This window comes from Arachis ipaensis, chromosome B5 (assembly GCF_059453495.1).
Source record: "Arachis ipaensis isolate K30076 ecotype BB chromosome B5, ASM5945349v1, whole genome shotgun sequence".
Classification (NCBI taxonomy): Eukaryota; Viridiplantae; Streptophyta; class Magnoliopsida; order Fabales; family Fabaceae; genus Arachis; species Arachis ipaensis.
The window spans coordinates 28,836,238-28,855,834 of NC_142440.1; the positions used below are offsets into that span (position 1 = coordinate 28,836,238).

The window sequence follows — 19,597 nt, forward strand, 5'->3', positions numbered from 1 at the left end:
AAGATTCAACTTTCATTGTTATTGATAAGGATAACTAAGTCTGGACTTCCAGTTTCTCATACCTTGCCAAAAGTTTATTTTACAGTTATTTATTTATTCTTAATTACCATTTAAATTATTTGTCATATTTGTTCCTCATTCTTGAAACCCCAATTCTATAATCTCCATAACCAATAATAAGAACATACTTCCCTACAGCTCCTTGAGAAGACGACCCGAGGTTTGAATACTTCGGTTAACAATTTATTTAGGAGTTTGTTACTTGTGACAACCAAAACGTTTGTACGAAGGGATTTCTGTCGGTTTAGAGACTATATCTACAACGCGACTGTTTTTTATGAAATTCTTTACTGGCAAAAATCCTAACGTCAAACTCCTAGAGGCAACAAGTTCTTTCCGAGGGGAGATTTGGAAAGATCGACGAACATTACACCCTCTAAGAGGAAGACACCCACATCACTACCATCAACTCTACCAACTTTATCAACTGCTTTACACTTTCTCCGACCTCTTCCGGGACATCTTGCACGATATCCACCACATGGAGGATTTGGAGCACGAACGTTTTGAGTGGATAGCGGCAAAGCTAGAAGCAAGAGACCCCGGCCCGATTCCTAGAGCTTCATCCGAGCTAGCTGGGGAGGAGCATGATGTAGTTAACCATCCCACTCATGAGTCCACCAGCTGAAGGTGGCCCCTCTTCGTCCTCCCGGATCGTGAGCATGCATGGAGGACCGTGCACAAATTAAGTGTGGGGGAGGATCGATGACTACAAGGGGGTAAAAAAATTTCTCTCTTAAAGACACTTTGCGATGTTTCTTGTAGTACTTTTTCTCCATTTTGAGTAGCTTTATTTCTATTGCATCTTGTTTGGTTTACTATAAATATTTCTTTATCATTTATGGATATTTAGTAGTTAATATTTGCATGTTGCATGATAGAACGAATAAGTTGGTGAAATACCAAGGAATTTCCATGAAACCTTTTTAAGGGCATACCATTGATTGAATTGAAGAAAAATTGTATTTACCAACTTGCTTGGAGTATTTTGTTTGTAGAACATGGAAACGAGCTAGAACAACATACCTTGTGAGGTTTGAGCTTTAATAGATGGTTGCACTTTTCAGCCATAATGTTGTTCCTATATGTGATTATATACCTTTTATTGTGATCATTGATTTGCATGATTCTTTATGTCCTGTATTTGTGCTTGGATGCATTTAGCATGATTGAGGCCATCTTTGATGATAAACTCACTAACCTATATGGCCAACCCTTGTATTCACCTTTGTGAACCCTTTTGAGCCTATGAATCCCCTTTTGTTCTGATGATAGCACGTTACTCTCCTTAAGCGGAAAACCATTGATGTCCCTGAATTACTCTTTGATTAGCTTGGGTGGATTAGTGTGTAAATTCTAAGTGTGGGAGAATTTTGGGAAGCATTGGTGATAAAGGTATGAACTCTTTGTGAAAAGAATTTTTGGGCAATTAGGTAATGCTCATGCATCTCACTAATTAAAACATATGCATTCATAGTTCAATTAAAAAAAAACAACTTGTGCATAACAAAGTATGAATAAAAAGAGTAAATAAAGGATGCATATGCCATGTTTGAAAAGAAAATGCATGAGTGAAGTGAGATAGGAAAGAGAAAATGGGTAGAAAGGTTGTATTGTTATGTGTACATAGGTGATGTAGGATTAGGTGGACACTCAAGCTAATCAAAGAACTAATTCTTTAAGTCCACTTAACCATATTTCATCCTACCTAACCCTAGACCCATTACATCCCTCTAAAGACCTCATGATACTTGTTATTCATGCATTAAATACTAGTTGATTGTTAGATGACTTTCAAATCTTTGAAAAGCATGATAAAAGGGGAATTGAGTGGTTAAACCCTAAACACTGAGCGAATTGAGTGGATACACATCCGGTGAGGGGTTCGATCGCTCAATTCTATGTTCTTACACCTCATATTGCATCCTCTTGCAAGTTGTTTGATTGGATAGTTTTGATAACTTCAATTCAATTCTTTGGACATTGATCTTAATGAATGAATTCTTTGCATTGGCCCGATAGTTTCTTATGATGGATTGGAATTTCATGGTTTGTTTCTACCAACTTTCATCATAGTATATATTGGTGATTAGTCTTAGGATAGTTGCATGCATTTAAGTAGTATATAGCATAAGTCATTTTCCCTTTCATATATCTCCTTTGCGTGTGTTTAGCATGAGGACATGCTAGTGTTTAAGTGTGGGGGAATTGATGAATTCATATTTGATGATGATTTTTGGTTAGAATTGGATCGCTTTTCATTATATAAACTTGCACTTATTCCCTTGAATAACATGCTTTTGAACTTTCCTTCCAAATTGCGCTTGATTATAAAAATGTGCTCTTTTGTGCTTAATTTAATCTATTTTATTCCGTTTGCCTTCCATTCAATGCCTTGATGTTATTTGTGAGTGATTCCAGGTGTATAAGGTAGGAATGGGTTGGAGAAAATGGAAGAAGAGCATGCAAAGTGGAGGAAACATGAAGAATCAAAGGAGATGAGCTCAGAGACGTGTGCGTGCACACGGCTGCCTGTGCGTACGCACAGCTGCCCAGTTAGAGCGAGTGGATTACTTCGAGCGCATCACGCGTCCAGTCAAGCATCGCCTAGTGTGCGTGCGCACGGCTACTTGTGCGTACGCACAGGACCGGATTTCTCACAAGGTGTGCGGACGCACACATCTGTGCGTCGGCACAGGTGTCCGCACATGACTTCATTAAAATGGCACGTGACTCGTGATTTGGGGGGCTTTGGAGGCCCATTTCTGAAGTCTTCTAGCTTATATTAGAGGGGAAATGAGGGACATAGAATAGCATATCATTAGTATAGTTTTAGGAGTAGTAGTAGGAAGCTTTAGTTAGTTTTTCTCTAAGTTTTTCATCATCTCTATTAGGGTTTATATTAGGGTTTTACATTCAAGCACCATTTCCATTTTTGATCTTGGATTTTGCTAGCTTTCATTGTAAGTATTCTCTTGTTATTACTCTTTATAGTTACATTGTCATTACTCTTTCTTCTAATTCAAGTTATAGTTCAATTTTGCTTCTCTCTCCAACTCATATTAGATCCAGTTCTGTTTTATTGGAATTGTTAGTCTATTTCTTTATTGTTTCTAAATTCAAGAACTAATTCCCGAATTGAAAATAAAAAAAACGCGGGAATAGATTATAGATTTTCTATGACTTGTAATAGAACTTATGCTTGATAGAAACATTATTATCATCCTATAAGAAAAATAGTTGGAGAATATTAAGCACAGTAGAAATCAAAATAGGGAAAATGAGATTCTAGGATTCTAGGAGAGATTTTAGGCCCTGACTCACCCTCCGTGGACGAACCTTGCGGAGGAACCCTTAGGTTTTCGAGGCATTGGATTCTCACCAACGTTTGCGTTACTCAAGCCGACATTCTCACGCAATTTTAATTTCTTGTTGATGAATTTGATGTTTAATGTTTGTTTCATTCTTTCTTGTGTTATTCTTGTTGATTGAGATCAATTGTTACTTTTAGTTTCAAGCCTTTTCTCATTTTCTCCATGTTTAAGGTTTTTGCCCACCAAGTGTTTGACAAAATGTCAAACATGGTTTTAGGCTAAATTTTTTGTTCTTGGCTTGGGTAAAGTGAGCAATTAGGTTTTTAGAGTTGGAATGTCCGACATTTAGTCTCAATTCTTGGGTTGTTAATTGTTATTGTTCCCACTAACGCTAATTTGTTGCTAAGCCAATTAGCAAGCAATTTAGGATTTATGGGTTGGGAACACTTATGCTCATTTAACTTACCTTCCGATGTGAGGGTTGATCAAGTGAGATTAATCCATCATAATTTGATTGATGGCCAACTTGTTGGGTTAGGACTATACTTACAACGCTAATTCCATTCTTGGATGATCGGGTTTCTAACCTATATGCGATTTGGCCGTTATCACCAACCGTAATTAACTAACTCATGTAGCAACCTCATCAAGTTAGCCTCTTCTGAACCATAGCAATCCACCATATTCGAGCAAATCATGTCCTCTCATCAAGTTAACTCATGGCTTCTTAATATAGCCAAAGGTGAAGACCTAAGCAATCCACTCCCCTTCGCGATCCTACTTAAAACGCTACAGACAAGGTCGGGTCTTCCGAATAGGGAATGTTGCTTCTCAGACTCTAGCCTTAACGCCACAGAGACCTCAGCAACCCATGGTCAATGGGATTTTACGTCACTTATCCAAAGTCTCCCAGGCACTCTCTTGGAATTCGCAGTGCATTCTCTAGCTGTGGTTTAATGCTATCCGGGTGAGGACTCACACAAAACCCATGTAGAACAAGGATGAATGTCACGGTTCACCCTTAATTCATGAGATGAAGAACGAAAATGCAGAAGAGAATGGAATCAAACATGTATTAAAATAGAAACAATAATATTATTAATCCATGGGAATCAGCAGAGCTCCTAACCCTAACTTAGGAGGTTTAGTAGCTCATAGCTTACAGAAAGTAATGTCAATTTGAAAGTGGTGGAAGAAGATGAGGCAGAAGATCCTAAACAAGGGTGATCTTCTCCTATATATAATAACCTAATAACTAAGAAGTACAAAATTATGATAGACTAGACTAGAGGTGCGAGAATCCACTCTTGGTCCCACTATAGTTGAGTACTTGGATTGAGCTTGGCGTCCAACTTGAGGAATGGGCATTGAACACCCATTGAGGTGTGATTGGTGCTTCTTTGTGCCTCTTGGTGGCATTGAATGCCAGGAGTGGGGTGGAATGTGGCGTTCAACGCTGGCTTAGGATCCCTTAGGGTGTTGAACACCAGAAAGGGGGTAACTCCTTGCTGTTCAACGCCCAATATGGGCAGGCTTCTTCAAAGAAAATCATAGACCATTATATATTGCTGGAAAGCTCTGGAAAGTTGCTTTTCAACACCATTGAGAGCACGTCATTTGGACCTCGGTAGCTCCAGAAATGTCTGTTTGAGTGCATGAAGGTCAGAATCTGACAGCATCTGCTACGCTTTCCTTGCCTCTAAATCAGACTTTGCCAAAACTCCTCAATTTCAGCCAAAATTTACCTGAAATCATAAGAAAATACAACAACTCAAATTAGAATCCAAAAATGTGAATTTAGCACTAAACTTAAACTGTTGCTTGTCCCCAAGCAACCAAAAACAAAGTAGGATCAGAAAGAAGAGAAGGATACAATAAATCTCAGAGTTTTCAATGAAGCTCAGTTCCAATTGATGAGCGGGGCTAGTAACCATTTACTTCTGAACAGTTTTGGCATCTCACTATCCTTTGAAGCTCAGAAGTGTTGGTGTCTTTATGAATTCAGAAGCTGGATGATATTATTGACTCTATTAGTTCAGTTCTTTTTTTATTCTTGAACACAGCTTCTTTTAGAGCCTGACCATGACCCTAAATGTTTTGTTTTCCTGTATTACCACCGGATACATAAATGCCACAGGCACTTAACTGGGTGAACCCAATTGGATTGTGATTAAGCTTTGCTAGAATCCCCAGACAGTGGTACCCAGAGTTCTTAGGCACACTCTTTTGCTTTTGGGATCATGACTTTAACTGCTCAGTCTCAAACTTTTCACTTGACATCTTCACACCACAAATATTTAGTTAGGGGAAGGAGCTCATTTGAACTTTTTAGGCCAAGATTTTGTTTCTTTAGACCCTCCTAACCATTGATGCTCAAAGCCTTGGATCCTTGCTCTTGCCTTTTGGTTTAAAAAGCTATTGGATTTTTCTTTTTTTCTCTTTTTTTTTCGCTTTTCTCTCTTTTTTTCTTTTCTTTTTGATGCTTTTTCTTGCTTCAAGAATCAATATTTGGATTTTTCAGATTACCAATAATACTTCTCCTTTTCCATCATTCTTTCAAGAGTGAACACATTTTACTCCAACATTAAATATGCACTGTTGATTCATGCATTCAGAAAGTAAAAGTAATGCCACCACAACAATTAATTGGACCATTCTTATTATATAACTAGAGTTCATGCATCTTACTTCTCTTTTTCAAATAAAATTTTTTTTAAGTATGGTGAGAGATACATGGAATATTTCATAGCTTTAATACATAAACAAAGATGATCATGCACTAGAAACAGGAAACAGATAATAAAACACAATGGAAAATAGAAAAATAACATAGGCAAGGGAATGGAACGTGACCACCTTAGTGACGGCGGCTACTGCTTCCTCCAGTGGATCCAATGGAGCATTTAAGCTCCTCTATGTCTCGTCCTTGCCTATTTTGCTCCTCCCTCATAGCTCTTTGATCTTCTCCTATTTCATGGAGGATGGTGGACTGCTCCTGGTGTTCCATCCTCAGCTGATTCATGTTGGAACGTAATTCTCATAGAGAAGTGTTCAGTTGATCCCAATAATTTTGGAGAGAAAAATGCATCCCTTGAGGCATCTCAGGGATTTCTTATTGAGGCGGCTGCACAGGCTCTTGGGCAGGCTCTCGTACATGCTCCATCTTTCTTTTAGTGATGGGCTTGTCCTCCTCAATGGGGATGTCTCCTTCTATGACAATTCCAGCTGAATTGCATAGGTGACTGACATGGCGGAAATTGGTGAATTAAGAAATTGATGTAAGAGAAATGTTGCAAGTACAGTTCTTAACCAACAAAAATCCGCTTATCAATTTAGAAGGGTTGTCACAAAATTAGAATTAAAATACTGGGAGTATGAATCCCAGGTCGTCTCCCAACGAGTTGCAGAAAGATGTGCTATTTTCTTAATCAGGTGCTTTCCAAAATGGTTTGAGTTTGATAACAGGAAATTAAATAAGAGAATTTATGTAAATTAAATAAAAATTTTGACCGGGAGTAGATTGATCGGAAGTTCTATCCTTGTTAGAGTCCTCCCAAGATTAATTGATAATTGAAGGTTGTTCTGCTCAGTTATCCTTTACTAGGTAGAGGAAAGTCAAGCAAGTTGGAAGTTTACTTCTGACCACAAGTTCTAATCCTCTCCCTTGGGAAGGATTAGTGTCAGTGACTAGAGAGCCATCCAACAATAAACCCAATTACAATTTTTACCTTTAAGCATTCCAACTCAAGGTTCTCCTTTCAATCAACTCCCAATCAAGTTAGGGAACTACTCGCTCATTATGAATGTAAACTTCACAAAATAGGAAAGGGAAATAAAGAAAGACAAGATAAATAATAATAATAATCAAAGAGACCAATTAAAAATAAAAATAGTTCTTGTATTAATAAATTCTAAAAATAATCCAATAGTAATTCTGAACAAATTAAGGATATGAAAGAGTAAGTGACAAGTAAGGAAAACAAACTAGAATGATGAAGTCTTGGCAGAGGTAATAACTCTTCTCAATATCCCAATCCAAAAAGCAATAAAAACAAAATCCTAAGAACTATGAATGTGTAGAGAGAAAACCTAGAGGAGGAGTAAAGTCAGATCTAAAAACTAAAATTATGCGGAATGAATGTCTCCCTAGTCTCTGCATGTTCCCTGGCTCTAATCTGCTTTTATGGGCCGAAAACTGGGTTGAAACATGGCCCAAAATCGCCCCCAGCGAATTCTACAAATTCTGCAGATCGCGCACGTCACTCGATCGCGTCATCCACGCATTCGCGTCATCCAGCGTTTTTCCTTGCTACGCGTGTGCGTCGTCCACGCATTCGCATCACTCGTACAGTTTCCAATCCATGCGTTCACGTCAGGCATGCGAGCGCGTCACTACGATTTCTCCATTTCGCGCGGTTGCGTGAGCCATGCGTCCGCGTCGCTTCTCGCTGGTCATCTCCTTAATTTCTTGTGTTCCTTCCATTTTTGCAAGCCTCCTCTCTAATCTCCAAGTCATTCATGCCCTATAAAGCCTGAAACACTTAACGCGGGGATCACGACATCGAATAGAATAAAGGAGAATTAAAATACATAATTAAAATTCTCTAGGAAGCAAGTTTTCAACCATGGAGTAATTTTGGGAAGGAATTGTAAATACATGCTAATCATATGAATAAGTGGGTAAAGATTTGATAAAACCACACAATTAAACACAATATAAACCATAAAATAACGGTTTATCAGTGACAGATAAGATGTGGAAATGCCAACCTTGCTAGGGTGGAGGGCTTTTCTGCCACCTTGTACAACTCTTGAGGTATCACCTCATGTACCTCCACCTTATTTCCAAGCATAATGCAGTGAATCATGATGGCTCGGTTAATGGTCACTTCAGACTGGTTACTGGTAGGGATGATAGAGTGTTGGATGAATTCCAACCATCATCTAGCTATGGACTTGAGGTCAAGCTTTCTTAGTTGGGTAGGCTTACTTGAGCATCCCTCTTCCACTGAGCTCCTTCCACACAGATGTCTAAAAGGACTTGGTCAAGCTTTTGATCGAAATTGACTCTTCTAGTGTAAGGATGTCGGTCTCCTTGCGTTAATGGCAGTTGGAGCGCCAACCTTACACTTTCCAGGATGAAATCTAAGAGCCACTCTCGGACCATGGTGCGCTAATTTTTGGGATATAGGTTCACACTAGTGTCATGATTTTTGGTGACCCAAGCATTGGTATAAAATTCTTGCACCATTAAGATCCCAACTTCTGGGATAGGATTGGTCAGAACTTTTCAACCTCTTCTTCGGATTTCTTGTTGGATCTCCGGGTACTCATTCTTTTGAGCCTAAAGAGGACTTCGAGAATCACCCTTTTCTTTGCCACTACTTCATAGAAGTGGTCTTGGTGAGTCTTGGTGATGAATCTCTTCATTTTCCAAGATTTAAAGGCGGAAGCAATTGCTTTTTCTTTCCTCTTTCTTGAGACTTTACCAGACTTTGGTGCCATACTTAGGGATGGTAGAAGTTAAAAAGCAAAGCTTTTGCAACACCAAACTTAAGAAGAGAGTAGAAGAAGAAGAGAATAGTAGATATAGTGGGAGAAAGGGATTTGGCCAAGTGGGGTTGGTGTGTATGAGGTATGTGTTTGAAGGGTTGTAGGAAGGGTTATTTATAGGGGTGGGTTAGGGTTAGGTTTCGGTCATGACGGGGGTATAGGTGGGAAAGTTTGAATTTGAAGTGGGTGTGGTTGGTGGAAAGTGATGAAGGGTGTTGGGAAAAGAAAATGGTGACGTGGATGTGATTGCTTGAGGGTGTATGAGGAAGAGTGTGTGGGAAAGGGGGGAAGTAAGAGAGAGAAGAAGATGGGATAGGTGGAAATTCTGTGGGACCCACTGATTCTGAAAGACTAGGAAATTTGAATTCCCTGCCTTCTTGTAGGCATTGAACGCCCAGCCTCTGCTCCTTGGCTGGTATTCAACGCCAGCTTCCTGTTCCATATAGGGCATTGAACGCCCATTGGGGTCTCCCTTCCTGGCGTTCAACGCCAGGTCTTTGCTCCTTGTAGGGCGTTGAACGCCCAGAATGGTCCCATTCTGGCGTCAACGCTAGCACAACTGCTCCCTTCTTGGGCATTGAATGCCCACACTTTTCCTTGTGTGGTGTTCAACGCCAGCCTTCTTACCCATATGGGGCGTTGAATGCCCCTCCTGCCTCCTTGTCTGGCGTTCAACGCCAGCAAGGGGTTTACTCCAGGGTGTTCTGCTTCCATCTCTGAATGTCTCTGTCTCTGACTAGTGCACATGATCACAAATTTTAAAAAGGAAATAACTATGAAAATAACTTAATATAGTTTGAATAGACATAAACTTAAAGAAAAACAGAAATACTCTAGTCATGGTTAGGTTGCCTCCCAACAAGCGCTTCTTTAACATCACTAGCTTGACGGTCAGCTCCTTTACGGAGATAGATAGGGGCTCAGAATTTCACCCCTTATAGTGAACTTCTTTTTTGTGCTCTCATGGATGAGCTCCACGTGTTTTAGAGACAGGATCTTGTTCACAGTATGTGGAATGACTGGGCTGTCTGTGAAGACAACTCTCATGCCAGGTGAGAGGCCTTCAGTGGGGATTTTCTTATCCCTCCAGCCCTTAGGTATCTTTTTCTTAGTACCTTCATTCTCATTGCTTGATGATGGTTTCTCAACACCAAACTTAGATTTGGTGTCTGGGGGTTCTTTAAATTTCTGTATAGAGAGAGATGGTTGGAACACTTGGTGTTGCACAGTTGTCTCTCATTTAGGGAGGGAGTTAGGATTAGGCATCTTAAACAAGATGTGATATTTCCATAACTGCAGAACGAGCTCTCCCTTTGCCACATCAATTTTGGCATTGGCAATGGCTAGGAAAGGTCTTCCAAGGATGATGGATTCATCCTCGTCCTCTCCAATATCTAAGATTATAAAATCTGCAGGGATGTAAAAGTTTTCAACCTTTATTAAGACATCCTCTACCAGACCATATGCCATTTTCAGTGATTTGTCTGCCATCTTTAATGAGATCTTGGTAGCTTGCACCTCAAAGATTCCCAACCTCTCCATGACAGAGAGGGGCATGAGGTTTATGCTTGACCCTAGGTCGCATAAAGCCTTCTCAAAGGTATTTGTCCTTATGGTGCAAGGGATTAGGAAGCGTCCAGGATCTAACAGCTTTTGAGGTAGTTTCTGCTGAATCAAGGCATTGAGTTCCTTGGTGAGCACTGGAGGTTCATCCTCCAATGTCTCTGTTCCAAATAATTTGGCATTCAGCTTCATCAAAATTCCTAAGTACCGAGCAACTTGCTCTTCTCTAGTTCCCTCTTCCTCATCAGAGGAGGAGTATTCTTTAGAGTCTATAATCTGCAACAAGGCATTCAAGGGAACCTCTATGGTTTCCTCATGAGTTCTGGTTTCTTTTAGTTCTTCAAAAAGGGGGTCCTTAGTGGGTGCAGAATGCTCATCCTCCCCCATTGTGGCTTTTAACGCCAAGACTTGCTCCTCTTTGGGCTTTGCACTCTTCTCTTCGGTTTAGTTCAGTGTTACTTGGAAGAGTGTTAGAAGGGATCTCAGGAATTCTTTTACTCAGCTGACCAATCTGTACCTCCAGATTCCTAATGGAGGATCTTGTTTCAGTAATAAAACTGTGAGCGGTCTTAGTGAGATCAGAGACTATGGTGGCTAAGTCAGAGAGGGTTTGCTTAGAAGTCTCCATCTGTTGCTGAGAAGGTGGGAATGGTCTGTTATTGAACCTATTTTGGTTTCTTTCACCTTGGTTGTTGTTGAAGCCTTGCTGAGGCTTCTGTTGATCCCTCCATGAAAAGTTGGAATGATTCCTCCATGATGAGTTGTAGGTGTTTCCATAAGGTTCTTTGTTGGGATTCCCTGAGGAATTTCCCATATAGTGAACCTCCTCCATCACGGGTTGATCTGAATCATATGCATCTCCTTCATAGGAAGCTTCTTGAGTGCTGTCAGCCACAGCTTGTGATCCAGTCAGATGCTGAGAGATCATGTTGACCTGTTGGGTCAGGATATTATTATGAGCCAATATGGCATTGACGAATGGTTTTTCTATCGGTAAAGAAATTCACAAATATATTATCGCGTTGTAAGTATAGCTTCTAAACCAACAGAAAATCCTTTCGTACAAACGTTTGGTTGTCACAAGTAACAAACTCCTTTAAAATTTATAACCGAAGTATTCAAACCTCGGGTCGTCTTCTCAAGGAATTGCAGGGAGGTGTTCTTATTATTGGTTATGAAAAAGTGTGTTTTGGGGTTTTTGATTAAAGCAAGAATAGCAATGGCAGAGGAAATAAAATAATAACAATAAAAAGCCTTGATTAGGAGAGATTAATCGGAAGTTCTATCCTTGTTGGATTTTTCTCAAGATCAATTGATAATTGAAGGTTACTTCTACTTAGTTATCCTTTACCAAGTAAAGTAAAAAAAGTCAAGTAAGTTGGAAGTCTACTTCTATTCACAAGTTCTAATCCTCTCCCTTGGGAAGGATTAGCGTTAGTGACTAGAGAGCCAGCCAACAATAAACCCAATTACAATTTAACTCTTGAGTAATTCAACTCAAGGGTCTCCAAATATCAATCAACTCCAAAATCAAGTTAGGATCTAACTTAGAACATCAATTAATAACAAACAATAGAAGAAGTGATAAATCTGAAATACCTCAATTGCATTAATAAAAGAAAATCAATCTAAACATAAAAGAGTTCATAAACTAAATTGATAAAATAAATAAAAAGGAACATTGAACCTGATAAAAAGAAACAATCCTGAAAGTAAGAGAAATCCTAATCCTAAATCCTAAGAGAGAGGAGAGAACCTCTCTCTCTCTAAAACTACATCTACTCCTAAAATTATGAATGAATATTGTATGTATTGTTTTCTCATGAATGGATGTATTCCCCTACTTTATAGCCTCTAATATGTATTTTCTGGGTCGAGAACTGGGTCAGAAACAACCCAGAATTCGCTGGTTGCGAATTCAAACACGCTGATTTTTCGTCACTGCGATGCGTCCGCGTGGAGCGCACGTTCGCGTCACCTAGCGTCAGAGAAACTATGAAATATTATATATCAAATTGAAGCCCCGGATGTTAGCTTTCCAACGCAACTGGAATCGCGTCGTTTGGACCTTTGTAGCTAAAGTTATAGCCGTTTGAGTGCGAAGAGGTCAGACTGGACAGTTTAGCAATTTCTCCAACTTCTTGTATTCCTTCCACTTTTGCATGCTTCCTTTCCATCTTCTGAGCCATTCCTGTCCTGTAATCTCTGAAATCACTTAACACACATATCAAGGCATCTAATGGTATTAAGAGAGGATTAGACATAAGGAACTTAAGGCCAAAGAAGCATGTTTTCAATCAAAGCACATAATTAGGAAGGCAAATGTAAAACCATGCAAATAGTATGAATAAGTGGGTAAAGAGTTAATAAAAACCACTCAATTGAGCACACGATAAACCATAAAATAGTGGTTTGTCAACCTCCCCACACTTAAACATTAGCATGTCCTCATGCTAAGCTCAAGAGAAGCTATAAAGGAGTGAAGAGGAATGGTAGAATGTATGAAGTGCAACCTATCTATATGAATGCAACTACATGCAAAATGTTTCTGCCTACTTGGTTAAAAGTAAATCAAATTCTCCAAGAATATACATAAATCAAATTTCACTAATTCAAATTATACAATAAAAGACAAGTAAACTTGTAAGAAGATAGCTCATGAAAGCAGGAAACATAGAATCAAGAATTGAACCCTTACTGGTAGTGTATATCACTCTAATCTCTCAAGTGTCTAGGGTTAATCACTCTACTCTTCTCTAGTCATGCTTTCTAAAACTTTGTTCTTCATCTAACCAATCAACAAATATTTAATGTACCAATGCAAACATCATGAGGTCTTTTTAGGGTTGTAATGGGGCTGAGGTAAAGGTAAGGATATATGTATGGCCAAGTGAGCTTTATAAAGTGAATCCTTGATTAGTCTAAGATCTCACCTAACATATACATACTTTATATACTTTTAAAATGCTTTACCTAGCTACTCAAAATTTTTCCACTTTTGTATTACATGCTCATGTATCAAACTTATTTTTGAATTTTGTCCCATGTGCATTGATTCTTTTTATTTTGCATTTGGGGTAATATTATTTTTCTTTCTTTTTTTTGTATCCCCTTATTTAATTACTTAATATTTTTTTTCAATGCACATGGTAATTTAATTATTTTGATTTCACATGAGCATGCTTCCCAAATTTTCAAATAACTTATTCAATTTAATTCCCTACTTTTTCATATCATCCCATGTTCCCATAAAATTTCCCACACTTAATTTGTACACAATATCTATCTTAAGCTAACCAAGAATTCAACTTGGGATTTTTATTTTGTTTTTCTGCTTAAGGCTAGTAATGTGGTTATGAAATAGAAGGGGGTTAAAAAGTTCAAAGTGGCTAACAAGGGTGATGTAAAAGGTAGGCTTATTTGGGATAAGTGAGCTAATAACAAATAATGGCCTCAATCATATGCAAGCATGTAAATACACTAAATAATGGACATATAGAATGGAACAAAGCAAATATTGCAATTATAGATAAGAAAACACACAAGAATAAAAATTTATGGTTAAATAATGTAACCATGTAAATAAGCTCAAAATCTCACAGGTTGTGTGTTCTTTGGCTTTTTAAACTATGTTCCAAATACAACTTCAAACAAGTTTTAACATAAAAAAATTTTTAATTTAAATTAGTGAAATACTATAAAAAAATTTTTGAAAAAGAAAATATTACTTCAACTAAGTAGTAACTAAATGCATAAAATCAAACAAACATGCAATTAAATATGCAAATGCAACAATGAACAAACAAAAAAATAGAGTATTGGTGTTGAAAAGAAGGTAACTAACCCATGGAGATCAGTATCGACCTCCCCACACTTAAAGATTGTACCGTCCTCCGTGCATGCTAAGATGTGCAAGTGGACGGGTTGCTTCAACTGACGCTTTTCTCATCAAGGAATGTGCATAGGAACTTGTTTGTCTTTCCCATGTAAACGTCTTCCGGTTCTCTTCCTGGTGGCCATCCTGAAAGAAAAAGGGAAGAAAAGTAACCCAAAACAAAGATAAAAAACAAATAAAACATGGGTTGGTTAATGCCAAATAATGAGGGTCTCAATTACATGATAGCTACAACATGCAAGTGAGAAAACAATAGAAGCACATGGCATACCAGTGGTGCAGAATTTGCAACAAAGGAGAGGGGGATGTGGGTAATGAAAGATAGTATAAGTTCATATCAATGCAAGAGAAGTACAAGTATCATAAAAGATTAGCATTGATTTAAATAATGTTACCCAAACAGAATAAAACAAGTTATAAGCACCAAGAAAATACCAGAAAAGATGTAACAGTTGAATAAGAACATTTGAACACCAATGGTAAAATAATAAATTTAGAAAAAAAATAAAAATATGCACAAAATTAAAATGCAATGAATGAAAGTATGCAAATAAATTAAATAAAATAAAATGAAAGTGAAAAAGGATGAGAAGTTAAAAAGATGAAGAGAAAGAAAGTAAGAAAGGAGAGAGAAAGAAGAAAAGATAGAAGAAATTAGGATTAGAAAAGAAAAGATAAGATAACTGGCGCTGATCTGGATAAGTTGTGCGACGCATGCGACGCGGACGCGTGGTTCATGCGTTCGCGTGATTGGCGATATTCTCAAGTGATGCGGACGCGTGGGGCACGCGGACACGTGACTTGATTTGTGCTAGTGGTGCAAGAGCAGCCTCGCGTTCGCACAACTCTCTGTTCGAAACTCTTTTTGCCAAATTTTTGGGTGACGCGGTCACGTGGGTGACGCGATCGCGTGAATGGCCTTTCTTTTAAAAATGATGCGAACGCGTGGGGCACGCGTTCGCGTGGTAGGGCTGGTGCTTCTAGCACGAGTCCAGCCCCATTCCAGCCCAACATTCTGCCATACACCCCTTTACGTCGATTTTACAGAGCCACGCGTTCGCATGGGTGACGCGGACGCGTGGGAGACATTTTTTTCCACATGACGCGGACGCGTCAGCGACGCTGCCGCGTCGCATGCGTGCTTTTTTTTTTATATATGCAATATGCAGTATGCAGAATGTAAAATGCAGATGTGGATGTTATGAATAAATCCAGGTTCAATAAAAATAGAATAAAATAAAACAAAAAATAAACAAAATGAAATAAAATTAAAATTGAGAAAGGAACGATTATACCATGGTGGGTTGTCTCCCACCTAGCACTTTTAGTTAAAGTCCTTAAGTTGGATATTTGGTGAGCTCCTTGTCATGGCGGCTTGTGCTTGAACTCATCCTGAAACTGCCACCAATGCTTGGACTTCCAATAAGCTCTATCAATACCAAGTAAATTCCTCAAGCTTTGATGGAGTTCTTCACAAGCTTTGAGCTCCAAAAATTGATCCTCATATATTCCTAGATCCCAAATCTTGTTTCTACACCCGTCTTCAAGTTGAGTATCATGATTCCATCCGGGTGGTTTAGCCTTAGAATTCTCACTGAAGCGTCCAAACAACTTCCCAGACCCATTTAATTGAGCTCTACACCAACCTTTGCGTTTAAACTTAAAGCTTCCGACCATAATGAACCTTGCAGGACAATTCTTACTGATGCCAGGGCATCTTGGCCAGTTTCACTGACCTTTTCTTTACTGTTTTTAGGTTAGTTTCATGCATTTCCTTAGGAAATAAGCTAGTTTTGGATAGATATTCACTTACACCTTGACTCAAGCATACATTGTGCATTTTACATTATTTCATGAGGATTTTGCATAAGTTTAGTGACAAATTGTATGTTGCATTGCCCATGACTTGGACTAGAACTTTGATGCACTCTATTGCTTGATTTCAGGACCAAAGGAAGCAAGGAAAGGGAGGAAACTTGCAAGGTTAATGAGAAAAGTGATTGCCAATGACACTCTCATTGCCATCATTGCCCACGTTAAGAGTCAACGTGAACTCTAACTAAGTTAACGTGAACTCTAACGTGGAAAAAGGGAAGTTGAGCCAACGTTAGTGACACTTAACATTGTCACTAACGTTGGCAAACACTCATGAGTGGCCACGTTAGAGCCCACGTTAACCTAGTTAATGTGGCCTCTAACGTTAAAGGGGGAAGAGAAGCCAACGTTAGTGACATTCAACATTGTCACTAACGTTGGCCTAAGGATGCAACACACAACGTTAACTTGGTTAACGTGGGAGCTAACGTAAGAAGTGAGAGTTGTCGCCAACGTTAGTGACACTCAACATTGTCACTAACGTTGGAAGCAACCACACAACCCCCCAAGGAGCCACGTTAACTTCCACGTTAACTTAGTTAATGTGGAAGCTAATGATGAGGAATGAATGATGAGCCAACGTTAGTGACACTCAACATTGTCACTAACGTTGGGATGGCTAAGAATGGCCACGTTAGAAGCCACGTTAACCTAGTTAACGTTGACTCTAACGTGAGATCTAGGGGAACATTGGAACGTTAGTAACAATGTTGAGTGTCACTAACGTTCTCGAAGTTTGGCAAGGCCACGTTAGAAGCCACGTTAACATAATTAACGTGGGCTCTAACGTGAGGCAAAGGGGTACATTGGAACGTTAGTGAAAATGTTAAGTGTCACTAACGTTCTCGAACTTATACTTTCACTAAATGTTAACACCCATAACGCCCTGAGCTGAAGTCTCTGCCCACTTAGCACTTTCTCTCTGCAAGTAAAGCCAAGCCCAAATGAAGAAAAGAACTGCTTCAAACTCAAGATCCAAAGGCCCAAGACTTGAAGAGTAAACTAGTAGCTGAGAAGAGTAGTATATATAGGAGTATCTTTGAATTGTAAAAGGGAGTTCTGGAGGCTGGAAAAAGAGAACTACTCTCTATATTTTACTTTCTCTGCATTTTCTAGTTTTATGATGTATTCTCCATCTTTGTTTTCATTTTCTAGAGCTATGAACAACTAAACCCCTTTCATTGGGTTAGGGAGCTCTGTTGTAATTTGATGGATCAATACTAATTTTCATTATTCTTCTTCTATCTTTTCTCTTGATTTTACTTGAAAGCTTTCGATCTTCATCCAATTGAGTAGTTATCTTGGAAGAGAAGCTATTCAAACTTGGATCTCTTTTGAACCTTGAAAGAGGAATGAAGAGATCAAGCTAGAAATGCTTTCTCATGTTGGACCAAATTGGGTTTGGATGGGTATGTGACTATAACCCTCTCAATACTTGATTTGGGAAATGCATGTGGTATAATTAGTGACCATACTTCATCTCTTCTCATGAGCAATTGACCAAGGAATTGGCTATTGATCAAGATTTGAGAGATTGAATTGCAAGAAATTGTAATTCAATCACTTAAGATTGCCAAGGAGATCAATGAGTGCATTGATTGAGGAAGAGATGAAAATGAACTTGATCCGGAGAATTGCAACATCTCCTAAGCCCAATGAACTCCCCATCTCTGATCTTACCCATTCTCTTTAATTTCTGCCATTTACTTTTATGAGCAAATCCCCCATTCCCATTTACAATTCTGCAATTTACTTTCAGTCATTTGCTTCTAGTCCTTTAATTCTAGCATTTACTTTTCTGTTATTTACATTCCCGCCATTTTATTTTCTGTAACTCTCAACCCAAATTCTGGATTCGCTCAACTAGAACATTCTTCTAATTAAAGTTGCTTGATCAATCAATCCCTGTGGGATTCGACCTCACTCTATTGTGAGTTTTTACTTGACGACAAATTCGGTACACTTGCCGAAGGGAGATTTGTTGTGAGACAAGTTTTCCGTGCATCAAGTTTATGGCGCCGTTGCCGGGGATTGATTGTGCATCAACAATGATTAAATTGGAAGATCACTAGATTGAGCATTTTTATTTTGTGAATTTCATTTTCTGTTTGAGTGATTTACTTTTTGTTTTAGTTAAACTTCTTCCCTTCCCCCTCTACTCTTTTGTTCTTCTTTGTTATTTTCAATTCTGTTTGCTAACCCACTAACTGTTTGATACATTGCATCACCCACAACTAACAGTAATTCTGACACAAATACTTTCTGCACCTATCTTTTCTTGCTTGCACTTGATGGTTGTATGACAGGGAGAAGAAGCGGAGCTTCAACTTCCTTCGATTCTGAACCTGAGAGGACCTTTCTTAGATTAAGGAGGGAGGCAAGAGGAAAGAAAGTGGTTGGTGCTGAGGAAGAAGAGGAATTCTTTGAAACACACATGGAAGACAACATGGAAAACCATCATGAAGAAGAAAATCACAACCCTGGGGGAGGAAGTAGAGCAAATCATGCTGGAGAGGATAGAAGAGTTTTGGGCTCTTACATCAATCCAAACCCAGGCAATTGTGGAAGTAGCATCCAAAAGCCAACAATCCATGCCAACAACTTCGAACTTAAACCACAGCTCATCACCCTTGTTCAGAACAACTGTTCGTTTGGAGGAAGTGTTCAAGAAGACCCCAATCAACATTTAACCACCTTCCTGAGAATATGTGACACAGTGAAGTCTAATGGTGTTCATCCTGACGCCTATAGGCTACTCTTATTTCCATTCTCACTCAGGGACAAGGCAGCCAAATGGCTGGAATCTTTCCCAAGGGAAAGCTTAACAACTTGGGAAGACATGGTGAACAAATTCTTAGCAAGATTTTACCCTCCTCAACGAATCAATAGGCTGAGAGCTGAGGTCCAAACTTTCAGGCAACAAGATGGTGAGACTCTATATGAAGCATGGGAGAGGTTCAAGGACTTAACAAGGAGGTGTCCACCTGACATGTTCAACGAATGGGTGCAGCTGCACATTTTCTATGAAGGGCTCTCTTATGAGTCAAAGAAGGCCGTAGACCATTCATCTGGAGGATCTTTGAACAAGAAGAAGACCATTGAGGAAGCCATAGATGTTATTGAAACAGTAGCAGAGAACGACTACTTCTATGCTTCCGAAAGAGGGAACACAAGAGGAGTAATGGAGCTAAACAATGTAGATGCTCTGTTGGCCCAAAACAAGCTCATTACCCAGCAGCTGGCTGACCTCACCAAGAAGATGGAGCTGAACCAAGTAGCAGCAATCTCCACTTCATCAACAATCCAAGAAGGAGTGAATGAAGAAGCAGAGGGGAGT

General features: G+C 39.1%; 1 non-coding gene across 1 annotated transcript; it reads right to left on the reverse strand.

The window, feature by feature from the left end:
- Positions 1-19,147: 19,147 nt before the first annotated feature.
- Positions 19,148-19,251, reverse strand: LOC148563713 (small nucleolar RNA R71). Its single transcript, XR_015885310.1, has one exon. It is a non-coding gene; the product is annotated as a small nucleolar RNA R71 (small nucleolar RNA).
- Positions 19,252-19,597: the final 346 nt, after the last annotated feature.